The sequence below is a fragment of the Hyla sarda genome, chromosome 1 (genome assembly GCF_029499605.1).
Source record: "Hyla sarda isolate aHylSar1 chromosome 1, aHylSar1.hap1, whole genome shotgun sequence".
Lineage (NCBI taxonomy): Eukaryota > Metazoa > Chordata > Amphibia > Anura > Hylidae > Hyla > Hyla sarda.
In genome coordinates, this window is record NC_079189.1 from 174,951,946 (window position 1) to 174,974,519 (window position 22,574).

A 22,574-nucleotide genomic window follows, 5' to 3' on the forward strand; every position below is an offset into this window, starting at 1 on the left:
TGTTACCTTGGACATTTCTGAGCCTGGTGGGGTGTGCACCCGTATTTTGCATTGACTTTCCTCCTGTGCTGTTTATCGCCTTGTTGCTGCTTAATCTGTCCCTACTCCTGACAGGTGCCCTTGTAACTAGACATTCACTGTAATTCACATCATTCTTCTCATCTACTTGATTAGATTTCGTATCCTTCTTTGCAAACACGGTAATCTATTTACCAAAGTCAAGAAACATGACCAAATACTAATCAGGCAGTGTATTTATTACTTTCCTGTGATGCAGGAATGTCACATTTTACAGAATCATATTTTCTGAAAACTGGCTATGGTAGGATTTGGTCATTGTTAGAAGGAACTTCAGGCTTCCTTTCAGTATGTGGACTTACCGTAAGTCCATAAAATCTTGGTCCACATCAAGTAATTGTTTCTTATCCTTTTTATTGTATACACACACATGCATGAATATATTTTACAACTTATTTTAGGACAGAAGTATAACACACATGACAAGCAGGCAATATGATTAACATCATTTTTTTATTTAAGAGCCGTAGTAAGCATTTAATTACCCAAAATTAATGTGTTGGACTACTAGGTAGCTATACTTAAAGGGGTCGTCAGGAGGAACCAGCATGTCTATGGGGGTGTGAAAATTCACTGCTGGATCCTGTTTAAAGTTAATAGATGGAGGTCCAACAGTGTGACACCCTGTGATCAACTTATTGTCAAGGAGCCTTCTACAAAAATAAATAAACAGCCACTTTAAAGAGGAACTCCAAGAACCTCAAGAACAGGGTCTGACTAACCTCCCTGAGCGCTCTGGCCCCCACTCCCCATGAACTAGTGTGGCGGCAAGGGGTGGTATTAGTAGAAATACCTGATCACTTCAAGACGCCAGAGCACCGTTATCGTAAACACGGTCAGAGGTTGGAGACACCTTCTCCTGGGCCAGAGATGGGGAGTAAATGAACACACCGGCATCAGGTTACGGATAACTGTCTTTACTGAGCTGGGCGCATATGGTAATACACATACAGCTGGCTTTAGGTGAGAGAGTGCAGCGTAACCCCTTGGGAGCCCTGTTGCCTTGCTGGGACTTGTGGTGCTTACACCAAACAGATTAACAATGACTTGTGAGACAGAAGGTTGAATCCTGGTAGCTAGGGTCCTTTCAAGGTACTGAAGCCTTCTCCGCAGGGGCATGAACTTCCACTGTGCGAGTAATCCTTGCAGTAATCCTACAGGGTCACATGGGGCTCACTTCTCTCATTTAAAGGTACAATAACAAATTAATAACATATATACATACAACAAGAATATAATTGATTTAGAAAAATATATTACTTTGCAATAGAATATAATAATAATAAATATGATGGTAAGTCCTTTGGTGGGCCCAACACCCTGTGCTGCCAAGCTGCCCGAAACAGTCCAAAGCCACAGGACAGCTTTTGGTGCTGGGACAACAAACTGGTCTCAGGAGTGCTGGCCCGCTCAGCAAATTACTGGCTAAGGCAGGACATTGCTGGTGAATGACTGAGCGGCCTTTCTGTGCTGAGACCAGTTTGTTTCAGAAGGTGAGGGCCAGAGCACTCAGACAGGTGAGTGAGGCCCTGTTCTGGAGGTTGCGGGGTTCCCAGCAGTCAGACCCCCAGGCATTTAGCAATTTATTCACAAGTTTTTTCTGGCTTGGCCAAGAAAACTCTTAAATCTTTTCTGGCTTGGCCATGCTGTGGCCACAGCTGTATAGCTATCTAGACTGCGTGTACAGTATACAGTGATGCGTTCTGCATAAATGCATAAATAGAGGTAAAGTAGGTCCTAACACATAAATATCAGAAAGTTCGGTCTTGTAGAGTAAAAACAATGCAGAGAAAATAAGGCTTACATCTGCATCAGAGGTTCTGTTTAGGATCCAGCACCTCAATTTTTTAGTTGTTCTGCTCCTATTATGAAGCACATATGTGTACCTAGCCTAACATTAGGCTACCCTCATTTGATGTCCAAAGGAGCAGCTTGTCATGACACAGGTAGCATTATAATACATAGAATATAGGCAGATGTCAGTACAGTGGTCCCTCAAGTTACAATATGAATTGGATCCAGGACGACCATTGTATGTTGAAACCATTGTATGTTGAGACCATAACTCTATGGAAACCTGGAAATTGGCTCTGAAGCCACCAAAATGTCATCCAAAAATAAGAAAAAATGAGGATTAAAGAAAAATAAGTAGATAACTAATACAGATAAAGTCCTTACATATAAAAGTAAGAAAGATCTGCTGGAAGCTGTAAATCACTGTCTATGTAGAGGACAGGAGCTTCTTCAGGGTCCTGTACAGGACACACAATGTCCTAAAATTGAGCCGCCCTTACATGATGTCCAAAGGAGCAGCTAAGCGTGGCACAGGTCCTCCATTTTAACCACGTCTTGATTTCCAGCCACACTGATCAATGCGGTTTTCTGCCATATATATATATATATATATATATATATATACATGTTAAACATTACCATATAATATAACAAAGGAAATCGTGTCATAAGTTTGGATTTTTTTTTGTACTTATACCTCTAGGAGAAGTCATCATTATTATTACATTGTTGGACTAATTAAATCAAAGCACTGAGGAATTTCGGGAGAACATTGTGCAGCTAGTAAAATAATTACAAATGATGAGTTCATTCTTCATTCCTGGTATGACACAATTAAACGTTCTGTGGTAAATGTTATACTTCAGGTTCAGTTCATCAACATGGGGTATACATGAGGGGAGCGTGCAGCTTCTGCTATATTAAAGCAATTAGGATTGGCTTCTAGCTTAGCATACACAGCAGGCCTATTCCTCATAACTCAGGATGGGAAATAGTTCAATTGTTTTCTGGGAATATCATTCGAAATATTATATTTCAGATTTCTGATTGCGGAGAACAATGTTAATTTTCCAATTAGGCTCATTAATATGGACAATTCCACAGTGTGAGGCTAAACTCTGTTGTAAAGAATTCCTTATTTCTCAATACATGCCTATCGGGACTGGATCTTGGCAAATTGCAAGACCTCATACTCCAGAAATATTCCAGATCTTTCCCATCTAGAAGAGTTTTTCAAACAGTGTGCCTCCAGCTGTTGCAAAACTACAACTCCCAGCATGCACGGACAGCCAAAGGCTGTCCGGGCATGCTGGGAGTTATAGTTTTGCAACAGCTGGAGGCACACTGTGGGGAAAAGACTGCTCTCGAAACTATAAGAATCCTAGCACTTTGGGTCTCTACCAATACCCTACAGTGAAAGTCCACAATTTTGTATTTTCTGATAATCTAAATAGGGCCAAAAATAATGTTATCATGAATTTCTTAATGGATGTTCATTCCATTAGAAGCTTGTTTTATTTCCGATACAAGGCTGTGTATAGCCATAGAAGTACATGACTATCTGCACCTGTTAGATGGTTAGCATACTAATAATAAACCACTATGCAATACATTTCTAAGCTTCATCTAATGGCTGTACCAAAAATCTAAAGTGCAATGGCTAGAGTTGAGTACAGGCAACAGCGGGTACAGCTCATGCTGGAAGTAGATATACATTGTATACCTCTTACCCAGCAAGGAAAGAGTTAACATGCGCTGCAGCACTAGTTAGCTCCTTGGGCAAGGGGTTGGTTACACAGTATAGAGTCATTTATACAGATGTCTGTATACTGGATTCAGTGAACAGATCACTTACCCCCCTCGTTCCTGCTGAAACCTCCTCCTCTGTTGCCCCACCTCTCACAGGGAACAAGGGTGGTGAGCGATCTTCCCTAATATAACACCCCATCCACAAGAAGTTAACCCTTTCCTTGCTGGGCTTTCACACAGAACTCAGCCCTGCAAGGGGTTACAGTAAATCAGTGATCTATACAGGTCGCTGGGTTACTGTATGGTAACAAAACTAAACTCACTGCAAGTTCGGTCATCTCTAGTTATGGCATATGGCTAGGATACGTCATAATTTTATTATCAAGGGGGATCCAATCTGTGGTATTTCCATGATCCTAAGAATGTAGAGGCCATGTTGCTGGTTTAGCATTGGGATTCCTTTTTACTGCTCAGAAATGCCCTGACTATCATCTGTGCGGGGAACTGCAGCCTGCCCTATTCAATGCACATCAGGGTGGCCAGGAACGCATGTAGCCCACTTATTCTCAAGATCGAGGCGGATTCCCCCACCAAGTATACAGTAATGGCATATCCTAATGCTATACTGCAACTTTATGAAATGGAAAAACCCCTTTAAATATTAAACCTATTTCTTCACGAGATTATATCACGTAGGGTTAAACATATACCCATAAGATATGATAAAAGTAGCCATTTCCACCTATGTTTTTCTTATCCAATAAAGCGGAGAAAAGAAACATACCTTAATTTGACTTGGTTCCCATGTTTTCTATGATTGTGGATAGAGAAAATACTTTACCAGTTCACAAAGACCATGGAAACATACAACAGAGCTCAATCATATCCCTATTCTCAGTTGCTACAGGGCTGTCTAAGTAAGGTGTATGTAATATTGATGTATTAGCTTAAAGCCACAGGTTTAGGTCTCCCAATTCATTAGTATCACAGCGATATGAGGGAACCTTATACTCAGATCATATTAAAACTTCACTTTTAATATAGCTATTAAAAAACAACAACAAAACAAACCAAATATAACTCACTCGTGCACAAAATATTAATATTACGGACCGTCACCAGTAATTGTAGATATAGCTTGTTACTGCATAGATATCCACTTATGGACAGTCCTTTAGTCTTCACTGGAGTACTGTCAGCAGTAATTCATTATAGGGCTCTATTCCCCAGCAATTCATCCGTTCCGGGGGTGGTAAAGTGCCTCTGTTATATTCGCACAAAATCCCTCGGTCACAAAAGTGCAGATATATACTCAATCAGTGCTAGCATCATATATTCTCTTTACAGTAGATAAGGTGCTTAATAGATCAAAGTTCATCAAAGTGATCAGTGCATTTCATGCCATAGAACTCTCCATTATCATAGTCCTTGCAGCAGCACCTAGATATTGCACTTCACACAGCAGCATATCAATATTGCACTCATTGCTGGTAGCAACACCACTTTTATGTCCCACTGGACTCTATATTAACACAGTCTTATTAGCAGCATCTGAGAATTGCACTTAGTATAGCAGCATATAAACATTGCACTTATCCATTTTTCAGTACATCTTCAGAACAACAATAGTCCTCCTATAAGCAGCTGGGTAGTGAGACTAATCCTGTAGCGGAGTCTCGATCATGGCTCTTGCCCTATTTGCATACACAGTACTCCTAGTCAGACAACACATCAGTGTTGATCCATAGCATATTTACGTATCTGTCACGTGTCCAGACAGGGGTCCTACGCGTTTCCTTTGCCATCAGTCATCAGGGACCGGCGTCTTGGCATTTTGCAGTGTGCCCGAATCTCTGTGTGCGGCTCTGGTGGCGGCCGTACATTGAAATATTTATTTGCGCTGTTTTTTAAGCCTGTAACTCCTCCCCCGCAGTCACATGACTCCCTAGACCCAGGTACTGCGCGTCATAGATGTGCCGCTTACCTGCGTAGAGGATTCAGAGTATCCCGCTCCGGGGGAAGGTTTGATGTATGTCAGGTAGCGCTTCACGCCTCGTTCTGACAACTGGCAGTCTTGACAACCACTCGTTTGTATTCCAAGCCTCGATACTGATGCCGATCAAGATGTACTTCTCTGATCAGGTAGATTTTATATACACTTATTTTCTTGTTCATACCAAGTCAGTATCACAGATAGTAGATGTAACACATTTGAAAGAGATCCAAATACTTATTGGTTTATTTTGCCCAGAATCAGTAAATGCACATTTTCACCCTATTCCTTTTGATGACATCTGACGTAGGGTTATATAAAACTTGTTTTTAAATGAAACATGCATAAGATATAAAATAATTTAATCTTTTAGGCTTGACAGTGTCCAGTCTAAAAGTCCACTCTGCTTCCCTCTGCAGGAGGGTCTTGTCCCAATTCCCTCCTCTTGGTGATTGGGGGACCACCTCTATCACCTGTACTTTAAGGTTTACTGGACTACAGTCATGATGGTTCGCAAAGTGAATACCCACTGGGGTGTCCCTAGCATGTATTATATCCCCCAGGTGTTCCTGAATTCTTTTTGAGGGGCCTGAAAGTCTTACCTATGTAGTTTTTTGGACACACACATGTAAGAAGGTACACTTCAACCTTTGTGTCACAGTTAGCAAATTACCTCATTTCAAATTCTTGTGTGACACTTGTGTGACAAATGTCTTACTTTTCTTAAAGTAGGGACAAACAGTACATTTGCCACACGGATAAGTCCCTTTAATTTTGGATGTTAACCATTGGTCCGGTTTGATAGGTTGTAGATAGCTATTTGTAAGCCTATCCTTCAGATTTTTTCCTCTGCGGTATGTTATCTCAGGATAATCTGACACTAGATCCTCTAACTTCTCATCAGCCTTCAGGATATCCCAATAGGTTCTGAAGATATCCTGGACTTCTCTCCACTTGTCATCATAGGTCCCTATGGTTCTAATGGCCTGTTCCTGGTTAGTCTCTGTCCTAGGTGTAAGAAGGCTCACCCTATTAGTATTAAGTGCCCTATGATAAGCTCTTTTGCGCACCTTATTAGGGTAGCCCCTAGCTCTCAGTCTTGATCTCAAATCTGAGGCTTTTTCCTCAAATTCTGACAACGTGGAACAATTCCTCCGCATTCTGAGGTATTGTCCTGTGGGACACCCCAGTGGGTATTCACTTTGCGAACCATCATGACTGTAGTCCAGTAAACCTAAAAGTACAGGTGATAGAGGTGGTCCCCCAATCACCAAGAGGAGGGAATTGGGACAAGACCCTCCTGCAGAGGGAAGCAGAGTGGACTTTTAGACTGGACACTGTCAAGCCTAAAGGATTAAATTATTTTATATCTTATGCATGTTTAATTTAAAAACAAGGTTTATGTAACCCTACGTCAGATGTCATCAAAAGGAATAGGGTGAAAATGTGCATTTACTGATTCTGGGCAAAATAAACCTAATAAGTATTTGGATCTCTTTCAAATGTGCTACATCTACATGCTACTATCTGTGATACTGGCTTGGTATGAACAAGAAAATAAGTGTATATAAAATCTACCTGATCAGAGAAGTACATCTTGATCGGCATCAGTATCGAGGCTTGGAGTACAAACGAGTGGTTGTCAAGACTGCCAGTTGTCAGAACGAGGCGTGAAATGCTACCTGACATACATCAAACCCTCCCCCGGAGCGGGATACTCCGAATCCTCTACGCAGGTAAGCGGCGCGTCTATGACGCGCAGTACCTGGGTCGAGGGAGTCATGTGACTGCGGGGGAGGAGTTACGGGCTTAAAAAACAGCACGAATCGATATTTCAATGTACAGCCGCCACCAGAGCCGCACACAGAGATTCGGGCACACTGCAAAATGCCAAGACGCTGGTCCCTGATGACTGATGGCAAAGGAAACGCGTAGGACCCCTGTCTGGACACGTGACAAATACGTAAATATGCTATGGATCAACACTGATGTGTTGTCTGACTAGGAGTACTGTGAATGCAAATAGGGCAAGAGCCATGATCGAGACTCCGCTACAGGATTAGTCTCACTACCCAGCTGCTTATAGGAGGACTATTGTTGTTCTGAAGATGTACTGAAAAATGGATAAGTGCAATGTTTATATGCTGCTATACTAAGTGCAATTCTCAGAAGCTGCTAATAAGACTGTGTTAATATAGAGTCCAGTGGGACATAAAAGTGGTGTTGCTACCAGCGATGAGTGCAATATTGATATGCTGCTGTGTGAAGTGCAATATCTAGGTGCTGCTGCAAGGACTATGATAATGGAGAGTTCTATGGCATGAAATGCACTGATCACTTTGATGAACTTTGATCTATTAAGCACCTTATCTACTGTAAAGAGAATATATTATGCTAGCACTGATTGAGTATATATCTGCACTTTTGTGACCGAGTGATTTTGTGCGAATATAACAGAGGCACTTTACCAGCCCCGGAACGGATGAATTGCTGGGGAATAGAGCCCTATAATGAATTACTGCTGACAGTACTCCAGTGAAGACTAAAGGACTGTCCATAAGTGGATATCTATGCAGTAACAAGCTATATCTACAAATACTGGTGGCGGTCCGTAATGTTAATATTTTGTGCACGAGTGAGTTATATTTGGTTTGTTTTGTTGTTGTTTTTTAATAGCTATATTAAAAGTGAAGTTTTAATATGATCTGAGTATAAGGTTCCCTCATATCGCTGTGATACTAAGTAAGGTGTATGTCCTTCACAGAAGTATACAGGTAAGGGAACAAATAAACAATCGTATTTTGTGAAGTCATAAACCATTCACAGACAGATCATTATATATATATATATATATATATATATATATATATATATATACGGCATACAAAACCTCCAGGATTATTCATTTAGATGTTTCACTGCAGCATCTACATTGAATTATGTTTATACAAATATTGCAGCGGAATATTAACTATAAACAATTATGAATTGTGATGAAGTCCTTTGGTCCCATTATTTGCTAATTTGAGGTCCAACTTTATTATACAAGTACCTTTTAATATACATTGATTACCTGTCCTATACTAAAGGGGTATTCCAGGATTTTTTTTTTATTTGACTATGGTACAGGGGCTGTAAAGTTAGTGTAGTTCATAATATAGTGTCTGTACCTGTGTGTGACGGTTTATTCGCAATTCTTCTGTGATTTTTTTCCCAATATTTATTTTTAATAGCATACAAAATGACTGGTTTTTCCCAGGTTGTAATGCTGCCGAGACCTGACATCACTAGTCAGCTTATGACAGGCAGCCTATCTGCTTCAATGGGTGGAGCATTCTGCAACAGCACACAGCTGTAGGCACTCTAATTGGAAAACATGTGTCTTTTGAATGGATGCAGCTCATTTATGTTTCAGTAGGTGGGGTGGCTGATGTGTGGGATGGAAGAAAATGGAATTATGGGATTTGTAGGCAAAGAAGGAAACTCAAACAGGGAATACAAGTTCACAAAAACATAGCCACAGTGTTATGGTAATCTCACCCCTAGCCATTTAGCCCCAAGACAAGCGCAGATCCTTCCTAAGCATGTTCATTACTGTCTGCCATGTATGTACTAAAATCACCTTATGGTGGAGAACCTCTTTAATCCTGAATCACAGGCCATTCAACATCACAGAGCTGCATTCACAGTGCTGCTGGTTTCAAAGTTTAACTCTTTTAGGACTTACTGCCGCCTTCGTTTCTACAAAGAGCAAGAATAAGTATATGTGTTCTGAGAAGTACAGTCTTTACACAACTGTACAGCAACCTGAGGTAGGAAAAAGTATCTTTCCCACTGCAATAAAGGAGCTTATATTAGCTTCAGGGATGCATTTGAAGACAAGCTTGTCATATGTTTCAAGTCAGAAACAGTGGGATTGTGAATGCTGCTCTGAATTACAGTACACACGAAAGACAATAAAAAGATAATTGCATCTATATATAAGCTGTAAAATGGTGTTCATATGCTATGAATATAAACTTCATATGGTACAAACGTGAGTAATGGTAAAATATGGTAAAACAAGTAAACATTTAAAATATACTACTGACAAAACTATGTAATTAAACAAGAAACTACGAGAGTTCTAACTTTTTTTCTCAGAATTCCTATTTTGTCTTAGAGGAAGAAGAAGTTGTGTAGTTCTTTCCACTCTGACCACAGTGTTCTCTGCTGCCACCTATGCCTTTGTCAGGAACAGTACAGAGCAGAGGAGGATTTGCTGCTAGGATTTGCTTATGCTCTGGAGAACAGATTTTAAAGAACTATACAACTTCCACTGGAGCATACAGCAGCTTATAGGTACTGGAAGGCTTAAAGCGTACCGGTTACATCCCCCCCAAAAAATGTATATGTTATTCAGTACCTCAGTACCTAATCCTGACCATATACATGTAATTTTTATGCCCCTATCACCTATATTTATTATAAAAAATATCTCTTTTCATTAGCTCACAGTGTTAGAAATCCTTGCAGGAGAAGCGGTGTGTCCTTCAGTTATGGTGGTGGGAGGTGATTGGTGTGTCTGCTCATGCAGTCTTGTTCATGAGTCATCACTTGTCTATGACTCATGGACAAGCCTGATGCTGCTGCTGGACTGGATAGTGTCCCAGTAGTTATAGGTGGAGCCGTTTTCTATATTAAATAGCAAAAAAAATGTAAACAACCATATTACAAAAGGTCTTTCATTTGTAACATTGTAACAACATATAAAAGTTTTGGGATCTGACAGGGCCCAGTTAAGATTTTTAAATTGAAGTAATTTACAAATCTGTATAACTTTCTGGGACTATTTGATTTGAATATAAAAAATATTTTCCTCCGGAGTATCAGAAGTGTGACACTTTATCCCATATTTTTTTTTTTTTTTACGAGGCCCATGTCTGTAACTATCAACCTAAACTATACAAAATAAAGAAATGTAAAACCGTGAAATTCCTATTTATTTATTTTTTATTTTTCCTGCAAGTATTTTCTATGATACCCAAGTAAGTTTTAATTACCCTTTCCATCAAGTTGTGGTCTGGGCTTTCACACTATGAAAATAAAGGTGATAAGTAGAAGACATATAGTTAACTGTTTAATGCTTTGTTCCACAAATAGCCATAGTTTCCTGAATTCCAGAATTATATATGACCTTTGACTACTATAGCTGGTTACATTTGCAAATCATGACATCAAATTGCTACCACTTGCCTGATACTTTACTTTATGTTACCAAGGAAAAACAGATCACCCTGCAAAAATGCCACAGATTTGCTTCATTTAGATTTCAAAAGAAAGCGGAAAGGGTGGTAAATGATTAGTGTTGAACCGTGTCTTGTGTTACGCTTCCATCTGTTTTTCATTTTTATTTTTCAGTGACACCTCAGTAGTCTTAATACACTTACTAGAATAGTAGTTTGTACCCAGCATGAGATTCTAAGGCATTTTACAAGATTTAAGCAATTTTTCTGCTTAACATTTTGGCCACATGACTATCTCACAGCAAGGTATCAGCCCAAAGGTCTCCAGAGTCCAGTCATGACCCAGTGTATGAAGTAATGGTATTCAAATAAACCTTCCTGGGCTTGTTTTTCTTGGATATCTCACCACGGTCTCCAGCAGACACTTTTGTAATTTTATGGTTCGTCTTTTAAGCAAAACAGACCATCTCCAAACACATTCCTTCTTTTTGACATTGGGTTAATTGAAAATGCTCTGGTCATTTAGAACAATGGGTAAGGGAAAGCTTATGCAATGGTCTTGGATACTTGAAGTCTGATGTATATTCAAAAAGAAAAATGTAAAAACAAAATAAACAAATAAATTAGCAGAACAATGGGCAATACCTGCAGCTGGGTTGAATTTTGCCTCCATTTGTGTGTACAGTTTTAGGAAATCCTCCTTGAGCTGCCTCTATACAAACCACAATAGTCGGACCACATGTTAAGAGTGTGATTGTGGTTTTGACATGCTTTTCTAATGTTGCATTTTTCCCCTGTGAAATCAATGAGGAAATATAGCCGCAAAAATGTGTCACATAGTGCATACTGTGGTTTTTATAAATCCCGAAAACCTCCCAATAAAAAGACATTATCCAAAGGCAAAAACTCAATTTGAACAACTGCCGATAATCCAGTGAAAAACACACGGAATTTAGAGCATGATACTGTCTATCCAAGAGACCCAAAAATGTAAGTGTAAAAATGCAAGAAGAGAATGTGTTAAATGCAGGTTAAAATCTGTAAATGCACTGTTTATAACAAAGTAATATAATATACAGTGAAACCTCCCAAAAAGACCACCTCTTTGAGAAGATCAATCCGTTACCCAGACTAGACTTCATTAGATGGATTTCTGTCCTCCATACAACACGCATAGTGGGCATTTTCTTTGAGTAGCCTATCGTTCTAGACAACCACTTTGAAATGCAATTTTGGATGGTCCTCTCATTTGGGTTTCACTGTAATATTAGATTGTAGTAGGCCATTAAACCATCGTATGATACTGATGACCCCCACGATCAGACATCTTATCCCTTATCCTTTGTATAGAGGATAAGATGTTTTCCGCGGAGTACCTCCTTTAGGTTAAAGCTCCTTTTAAAGGGGTATTCTGGTGAAAACCTTTTTATTTATTGCTCAATGGAGACAATTCGGTATGGGAGTCCGGTTCACGGGAAGCTGGGTTTCAGCATCGGCGCAGGTAGAATGGCGTTCGGAGACTACGCCGGCAGTTTCACTTGTGAATGCGTGCTTCTTCTGCCGGCATAGCCTCCGAGCGCCGTTCCACATGCGCCGATGCTGAAACCCAGCTTCACGTGAACTGGACTCCCATACCGAATTGTCTCCGCTGAGCGGTGAGTGCACGTACGTGCTTTCTTTCTCTGCTTTCTTATATATATTGATACTTCATACATTTGTATGTGCACCCCGCAGGAGATAATGCAATAGGTTGCCGAGACCACGCTGCATCTTTACCTCAGGTGAAGTAGCCTCTTTGCGTGCTCTCTCCTTTCTTGCCTGATTTGTAAATTACTTCTATTAAAAATTCTTAATTCTTCCAGTACTTATTAGCAGCTGTATACTACACAGGAAATTATTTTCTTTTGGGATTTCTTTTCTGTCACAACGACAGTGCTTTCTGCTGACAACTCTGTCCATGTCAGGAACTGTCCTGAGCAGGAGAAAATCCCCATAGGAAACATATGCTGCTCTGGACAGTTCCTAAAATGGACAGAAGTGTCAGCAGAGAGCAATGTGGTTGTGACAGAAAAGAAATCCTAAAAGAAAAGAATTTCCTCTGTAGTATACAGCTGCTAATAAGTACTGGAAGGATTAAGATTTTTTAATAGAAGTAATTTACAAATCTGTTTAACTTTGTGGTATTAGCTGATTTAAAAATACAAAGGTTTTCACTGGAGTACCACTTTAAGTGAATAAGTAGCAAAATACACAGCTGACTTTGCGATCCATTGACTTCACTGGGTAGGAAAATAAGCAGCAGCAAGTATGCAGCAAAATATGGCGCATGTGACCCTACCCTAAAAGAAAACCTGTTCTGCATACACATTTCATTTCCAATCGCATGAAGGGCATCTGTTGCATGACTCTGTAAGTCAGTAAATTAAATGACGTCCATGTGTTTGAATTTATTCCAGCAGCATATTAAAGTAGCAACGTTTCGACCCTTTATTTGTGAAGCTTGCAGACGTCTGGGCATCCATTGTGGCACGCTGGAATGGTGCTGTCTCGCTGGTGTTTTTTTTTTGCATGTATATTCTGTAAGTCATTGTCTGGCCCCTTCCTTGTAGAGGAAGGTATTTTAAATACGTTATCAATGATGAATGTATCACATTGTCCAGCTTTGTAAACAGATAGATTATCCATGTAATACAAGGTTAAAACAACATGTCAGAGAGGAAATATTAAAGCTTCAGTGATCAATAGCACTTAATGATAGGGTACTTGATAGTACCAAAGGGCTCTTTAAAAAACACATCTAAAAGTGCAGGTGGCACGTGTCTTGGGGTAAAGGATCAACCACACAGAGCTCCATACATCTTATTATGTGTCTGCTAACACTTTAGTGCTATTACACAAGCTGCAAGTAGCATAGGTTGTTGGAAATAGCCATGCATACGGTAATAATGAAAAGTTGGGCCTCTATTATCATGAACTAGCTTTGCCCACAGATGTTGTTAGTATGATAATGCATACATGGATATTTTCTGTATTCATCTACAGTTCCTTATAGTGAACATGTAAATTATTAAGGCTGCATTCAAATCATGATTGCAGCCTATGGCTGTGGGATCCGGCTGGGGAAACAGTGACTCAAACAGTGACTCTTGTTGGCTCATTTTCGCCCCGTATCCAGTTTTATGACCGGACCTATAACCGTAGTATACTACGGTTTTAGGTCCGGTCACAAAACCCGATACTGGGCAAAATCGAGCCAACGGGAGTCACCGTTTAACTCTGGTCGGCTCATTCAAATGAATGAGAAGGGGGCCGGGTCCAGCTGGGGTACGGAAGAGCCTGGTTTTCCTGACATTTGTCAGAGATTTTGGTCCATATGGACATGATGGTATCACACAGTGGCTGCAGATTGGTCGGCTGCACATCCATGATGTGAATCTCCCTTGTCACGACATCCGAAAAGTGATCTATTAGATTAAGAGCTGGTGACAGTGGAGGCCATTAGAGTACAGTGAACTCATTGTCATGTTCAAGAAACCAGTCATGTGATCTTTGTGACATGTTACATTATTGTGCCAGAAGTAGCTATCAGAGGATAAGTACACTATGGTCAGAAAAGGGACGGAGATAATTAGCAACAATACTTAGACAGGATGATGCATTTAAATGATACTCAGTTGGTACTAAGGTGCTGGAAGTATATCAAGGAAATGTCCACCTCACCATTACACCACCAGCAGCCTGAACTGTTTATACATGGCAGGATGGGTCAAAGCTTTTTATGCTGTTTACATTAAATTCTAACCCTGCCATCTGAATGTCGCAGATTGCAGTCTTCCATTGTCCAATTTTGGTGAGCCTGTGTAAATTGTAGCCCCAGTTTCCTGTTCTTCGTAAACAGGGAGTGGCACCCGATTCTTCTGCTGCTGTAGCCCATCTGCATCACAATTCGACATGTGCATTCAGAAATTGCATTCTGCATACCTTGGTTGTAACAAATGGTTATTTGTGTTACTGTTCTCTTTCTGTCATCTCAAACCAGTCGACCCATTCTCCTTTGACATCAACAAGGCATTTTATTTTACCCACCCAGCTGCTGCTCACTTGATATTTTCTCTTTTTGGATCATTCCTTGTAAACCCTAGAGATGATTGTGAAATCCCAGTAGATCAACAGTTTATTAAATACTAACACAGCCGGTCTTGCACCAATAACCATGCCATGTATAAAGTCACTGAAATACCCTTTCTTCCCCATGCTAACAAACCTCAGCACCTTGTCTTGACTATGTCTACATGCCTAAATGCATTGCTGCCATGTGATTGGCTAGTTATTTGTGTTTAACAAGCAATTGAACAGGTGTAAAGTGGCCAGTAAGTGTAGACATAAGTTATTGCAGAATTGTCCACGAAACCTTTGCCATACAATTGGACTGTTCCAGTAAGCGGACCTGGTGTTGTGATCATTGAAAGTATTACAGAAACTGTTTGCATTTATACATGGATGCCATATATATCTATGTCATTGCTTTGCACTATTTATCTGTTTCTGCTGCATTTACTCCAGTAAAGAAGACGTTAACTACAACAACCATCTAAGGCTGGGTTCCCATTACGTTTTTTCCCATACGGGAGCGCATACGGCTGGGGGAAGCTAAAACTTGCACTCCCGTATGCCTTTCTATGCACACCCGTATGTAATTCATTTCAATGAGCCGACTGGAGTGAAACGTTCGGTCCGGTCGGCTCATTTTTGCCCCGTATACCGACCACGGTTTAAGGTCCGGTTGTAAAAGGGAATAAGGGGCAAAAATGAGCAGACCGAAACAAACGTTTCACTCCGGTCGGCTCATTGAAATGAATTACATATGCAGGCATATGGGAGCGCAAGTTTTTAGCTCCCCCTTGCTGTATGCGCTCCCGTATGGGGAAAAATGTAATGGGAACCCAGCCTAAGCCTGTTTATTGCTCATCCGGCTCTGCGCCGTAAATGCATAAGGAAATAAAAGTAAAATTTTTTACTTACTGTATGAATAGGCAGTTGCCTCAACATGTAACCATTAACTGGCAGAATTACATATAGGAAATTGGAGTTATTCTTTCATTTTGGGAGAGTTTGTGCAGTGAAGAAATCATTGGCATAGCTTGGCATATCCATAAATATGATCTCCGCATACAGGGTGAAAATAAAAATTTTCCAGCACTGATGCCAATTTTTGAGAAATATGCAAGACATTGATTTTACAAAGTGAAATAAGGATCCTTTTATGACTTATTAAATAGATGTGCAATGGCCATGCTGTATCAGATGTAATGGTTCGGAGTGTATAGCCAACATTCATTTAGAATAGCTTGAGCTAACAAGTAATGATGCAGACTGCAATACTAGAGACGTTTTACATTTCTACTCGAGGAGGTGGTGGACGGCAACAGATATGGTTGCTCAATTAAAGGTACAAGGACAGATTCCGAGACTATATAGTAATGGCGCAGCAAATTAAATGAACTGGCAAGACTAAAGATTTGTTGCAAAGAACACATGGCATCAAACATGAAAGATATTAATATCTATCGTTCATATTACCACCCATTGGTGAGCAGAGAACATTGATTAAGTGAATGTTGTTTTACTCACGGAAAATATATGATGTCATGTTTTACTGTTACAATTTTACGTTTAAAACAGGCAGTGCCAGTTTGGTTAAGGTTTTACTTTTCCAGACCATGTAATGTGAAGCCGCCAGTACTAACTCATAATTGTCACCTTTAAACTTACTTTTACTGTGATAGAAACCAAAAGCTTACGAATATAATTCTGTGCTTTGCATCAGGTTTATTGGGTGTCTGTGACAGGACCAACACATGGCTGAGGTTATTGGTAACACGGGCACAACACAGTGATTGAAGACTGGCAAATCCGTTTGTAAATTATTTCAAAAATAAAAATATACGATTTGGTACAACTATGCCATTTTGTAAGTGTTGGTTCATTTTGGAGCTGCTCAAAATGTATTTAGGAGCAGTGTTCTAATATTTATTCTTAATTCCAAAACAATGGGATAAGTGTACAGAGCCGCTTCTCATCCCCCGCTGACCACAGATTGTCAGCAGTAATATAAGGGAATCTATAGTTAGCTAATAAAAGGATCTAATTAGAAACTGCCATAAGGGCAGGTTCACACACTACCAAGTGTAATTGCCAAAGCCAGGTGTGCCGAGGCCAGCATGCCATTTATATATGGCATTTAAATAACAAATTGTACATATGACTACATATAGAACAGTACAAAATAAATACAGACCACACACTGACCCCAGCCTTTCTCTTTATACAGACACCAGAACAGATGCTCTCCTGATCAGAGACAACAAGCCCCCAGTCCCATATACAGACCAAGCCTGGAACCCCCTGTTTGCAGAGCCTAGACCAGACCCCCATTGGAAACAAACCCTAAACCATTGGGTTACACATAAATGCAACCTAACAATCGTAAATGAAATTGGTGACTATCAGCATTTATCACCTACTGATACAGTGTCCCTTGTAAATGTAGTGGCACTGCACTTGCGTGGACACTGCTCCATTCACTACTACTGTACGACTGACAGCTATAGTCGAGCATTCCATCTTCATCAGTCCTATAACAGTAAATAGAGCAGTGGCCACACTATAGCAGTGGCACTCCTTTCCCAAGGAGCCCTCCATTCTTAGTCTAGCTAATAAATAGTAATAATAATAAATGCTACAAAAAAAAAAGCTCACAAATAAAAAAAAACAATAATCACATTAAATTCAAAAATTAGTTTATGACAGGAAAAAATGTTCACAAATTCTGGCATGTTGTACCTGTCAAACCCGGCTTCGGCAATTAAACTTTACAGTGTGAAATACCTACCCTTAAAGGGGTACTCCGGTGAAAACATCTTATCCCCTATTCAAAGGATAGGGGATAAGATGTTAGATTGTGGGGGTCCTGCCATTGGGGTCCCCCCCTGATCTCCGGTCAAACTGCAACTAATGCAACAGCTGTAGGCAACCTGATTGAAAACCACAGGTCTTTTGAATGGATTCAGCTCATTAATGTTTCAATGGGTGTGGTGGCTGATGTGTGGGATGGAGTAAAATGGAATTGTGGGATTTGTAGTCAGAAAAAGAAAAGTCAAACAGGAAATACCAGTTCACAAAAAGCTAGCCACAGTGTTATGGTAATTTAACAACATAGCTATTTAGCCCCAAGACAAGCGCAGATCCTTCCTAAGCATGTCCATTACTGTCTGGCAGGTACATACTAAAATCACCTTATGGTGGATAACCCCTTTAAGGCTCCCAATTGCTATAAGTAGTGTACGTCACATAGACACCCATAAATCAATTTATCCCAATGAGTTTCATCATGCAGGGGTGATCATCAGGGAATATTTGCTAGTTGGTCTGGAAAAACAGGCAGATCAAAACAGTGGTCAAATTCCTAATGCAGTTAAAAATGTTCCTCTCCAGAATATGGATCTTGTTGTCCCATGTGTGCGGCTATAATTTGTCAAAAGGGTATAGTGATATATGCTTCCCAATTTACCAGGAATTCACTCACCTTGGCGGCTCACCCCTCAGAGAATTCATTTAGCGGGGTAGCGAGCATTTTGACCTCAAAGGTGATTGAGGATAGTTTTTAACATTAGGCCGTGAAAATAAATGTTGTCATTTTTATGCACAAATTGCACATTTAGCACGAGTTAGCTCATTTTCACAAGTAACGCAGGAATAATAGCACCCCAAACTTTGTTACTAAACTTCTCCTGAACATGCCAGTACCCCATTTGCGGCATGCTCTCTGCTTGGGCAGACAGCAGGGCTCAGGAGAGAGATAGCACCAAGCCCAAGTTCAGGTCTACTTTGGTCACATTTATTGCATTGTGCTTTTATTGCAGAGTCTTAGAGGTGTAAAAATTGTGTAAACTGCAGAGAAGTGACCACATTTTAAAATCTACAACCTTCAAGGAATTCATAAAAGGGGATATTGAGCATTTTGATCCAACAGAGGTTTTCCGAAAGCTAATGCTCTCAAGGATTGTGCAAAAGGAAAATTGTGATTGCGTCACAGATTTATAATTTAAGTGCCAAATACATTGTGCATAGCTTACACAGATTTAGCTGGAATGGTTTTGGGGTACAATGAAAAAATTTGCAGCATACTGTACCGCAGATTTTGATGGAATGGTTTTGGGGTAAAATTAAAATGATTACGGAATGGGTTATGGGTGCCAAATTGAGGTTGGATTTTAGATGTGGGAATGTATAGGAACTGCAGAGAATGGGGATAAAAAGGTGATAGTAGGGTTAATAAAAGATAAATTTTGTAATTTAGGGATTTGTGGAACTCTTTGAAACAATCTTTTATGCACAGGCCAGGGTTATCGGGGCAAGTTTCACAGTGGAAAGTGGTGTCCTTTTTGATGCCTTTTTTGTAGCAGATTCTACATCTCTTTTGGGTCCTTCCCTTTTTTCTGCTAGAGGGGATAACATTGGGAAAATGTTGTCCAGGTACAATACAGTTGTACCCCGCTGATGAGGTACTGGGGCGCTCCTCCTCTCGGTGTCCAAAAATGAGGGCCTTAATAACAATTTCTTGAAACTCAAGAAATGTCCCTGTCCCATCTGCATTATGTGATAGCACGTATGCATTGTACAGTGCCATCTGCACAATGTGCACCACAAGCTTTTTGTACCAGGCCTTCATTTTTCTCATGGCACTGTACGGTTTGAGGACTTGATCGGATAAGTCCACCCCTCCCATGTATTTATTATAATCCAGAATGCAATCTGGCTTGGAGACTGTGGAACTTGTGCCTGGTACAGGGACAGTGGTAGAGCCGCTACCATGGATAGATGTCAATATAAGGACATCTCTTTTGTCTTTATATTTTTGCTGCAAGAGGATATTGCTGCAAAGTGCCCTGCTCTCCCCTCTTGGCAGTGGTTGTGCAATATGTGTTTTGGGGACAAGGGATTCATCCACACAAATGCCCTTTTCTGGGATGTATGCCTCTGAAAACTTGGCACTAAAATAGTCAATTATTGGCCGAAGTTTATAGAAGCAATCAAAAGAGGGGTCATTTGGGGGTGGGCATTGGGTATTATCAATACAATGCAGGAATTTGAGAATTGCCTCAAATCTTTTGCGGAGCATAGTGTTGCTGTACAGTGGGGTATTGTACAGGATGTCTGCACTCCAATACTTCCTAGTTTCTGTCTTTTTCACTATGCCCATGTGGAGAACAAGGCCCCAAAATTTCATAATTTCATCAAAAGTGACAGGGGTCCAGTTTGAATATGATGAAGTGGGGTTCTGGGCCAAAAATTGTTGGGCATATAAATTGGTCTGTTGCTCAATTATGTTGACCAATTCATCCCCCAAAAAATGTCTGAAATAATCAATTTCAGTAAGGCCATCTGTATTGAATGGGATTCCTGAGCTGGCTACGAACTCAGGAATCTGTGCCTCATAATTTTCTGGGACTGGGGTCCACACAGGGTCTCTTGGTTCTGGCTAAGGCAGTGTCCTGCGACGTCTTTGTCGCGGTTTCTCATGGATGAGGAGGACAGCAAGAGGAATGGGGCATATTCCTCTTCTGCATCACTGGCCGTCTCCGTATAAGAGGCAAAAATGTCATAAGCCTCTTCTACCATGAACACCCTTTGCGATGAGCTGGTTGGTCAGGACATTTTTTGTGTTTCAAATTTGGGGTGGGTGTACAGGGTGGGCCATTTATATGGATACACCTTAATAAAATGGGAATGGTTGGTGATATTAACTTCCTGTTTGTGGCACATTAGTATATGTGAGGGGGGAAACTTTTCAAGATGGGTGGTGACCATGGCGGCCATTTTGAAGTCGGCTATTGGTCTGAAACTAAACCACATTGAATAGATCCCTCCAAGACTGTTGGAACACAAAAATTGATGGTATGGTGTGGTGTATGGGGTACAAAGATAGCGGGGCCATTCTTCATCAATGGAAACCTCAAGGCCACTGGATATGCGAAGTTGCTACATGATGATGTGTTTCCCTCTTTATGCACTGAAGCTGGCACGTTCCCTGAGTTTTTCCAGCAAGATGATGCACCACCACATTATGGGTGTCATGTCCAAGCATTCCTAGATCTTTTTCCTGGAAAGTGGATTGGTCGTCGTGGGCCAGTTGAATGGCCCCCAAGGACTCCCAATCTGACCCCCTTAGACTTTTATCTTTGGGGTCATCTGAAGGCAATTGTCTATGCTGTGAAGACACGAGATGTGCAGCACCTGAAACTACGGATACTGGAAGCCTTTGCTACCATTTCTCCTGCGGTGTTGCTATCAGTGTGTGAAGAGTGGGAGAAGAGGGTTGCATTGACAATCCAACACAATGGGCAGCACATTGAACACATTTTATAAGTGGTCAGAAACTTGTAAATAACTCATAAAAGAATAAAGTTACATTAAAACCAAGCGCATCATTGTTTTTCTTGTGAAATTCCCAATAAGTTTGATGTGTCACATGACCCTCCTCCTATTGAAAAAACAAAAGTTGGATTTAAAATGGCCGACTTCAAAATGGCCACCATGGTCACCACCCATCTTGAAAAGTTTCCCCCTCACATATACTAATGTGCCACAAGCAGGAAGTTAATATCACCAACCATTCCCATTTTAGGGGGAGAAGAGGGTTGCATTGACAATCCAACACAATGGGCAGCACATTGAACACATTTTATAAGTGGTCAGAAACTTGTAAATAACTCATGAAAGAATAAAGTTACATTAAAACCAAGCGCATCATTGTTTTTCTTGTGAAATTCCCAATAAGTTTGATGTGTCACATGACCCTCTTCCTATTGAAAAAACAAAAGTTGGATTCAAAATGGCCGACTTCAAAATGGCCGCCATGGTCACCACCCATTTTGAAAAGTTTCCCCCTCACATATACTAATGTGCCACAAACAGGAAGTTAATATCACCAACCATTCCCATTTTATTAAGGTGTATCCATATAAAGGGCCCACCCTGTATATTGTGATTTAACACACTACCTTAACACCCTGCCCATAACAGGAACCTAAACTCCTATACTAATGTATATATTTTTTTTTTACAAAAAAACGGACACCAATTCCTACCGCCTAATCTAGATATCCATTACCCTAACACCCTGCCTATAACAGGAACCTAAACTCCTATACTAAAGTATATATTTTTTTTAACAAAAAAACGGACGCCAACTACTATTGCCTAATCTATGGTCGGAGAGTCTTACTGCGCTCTGCCAATCACCGGCCGCAGTGAAGTCCCGACTCGGCCGGCGATAGGCTGAGCGGCAGTGTGACGTTTTCAGCCCCGGCCGCAGGTGCCGGAGTAGTGAAGAATTTTGTGTCCTGAAGCGTTTTCACACTGCTGCTCAGCCTATCGCCGGCCGAGTCTGACTTTGCTGCGGCCGGTGATTGGCTGAGCGCAGTATGATTCATGCGACCACCGGCAACCAGGAAGTGGATCGCGGCGGAGACCGGAGCCGGTTACCGGAGGCCCCGGGGGAGCGGAGGAAGGTATGTACATCTTAATTTTTTTACTGCCGGCACTATGGGTGACAATTTTTATATTCCGGAGTTCTCCTTTAAATTATACTTGTAGATATCTACTAGAGAGCAAGGAATTATATCATATATCATGTAGATGTTATAATCTCTGTTATACATACTTTATATGCA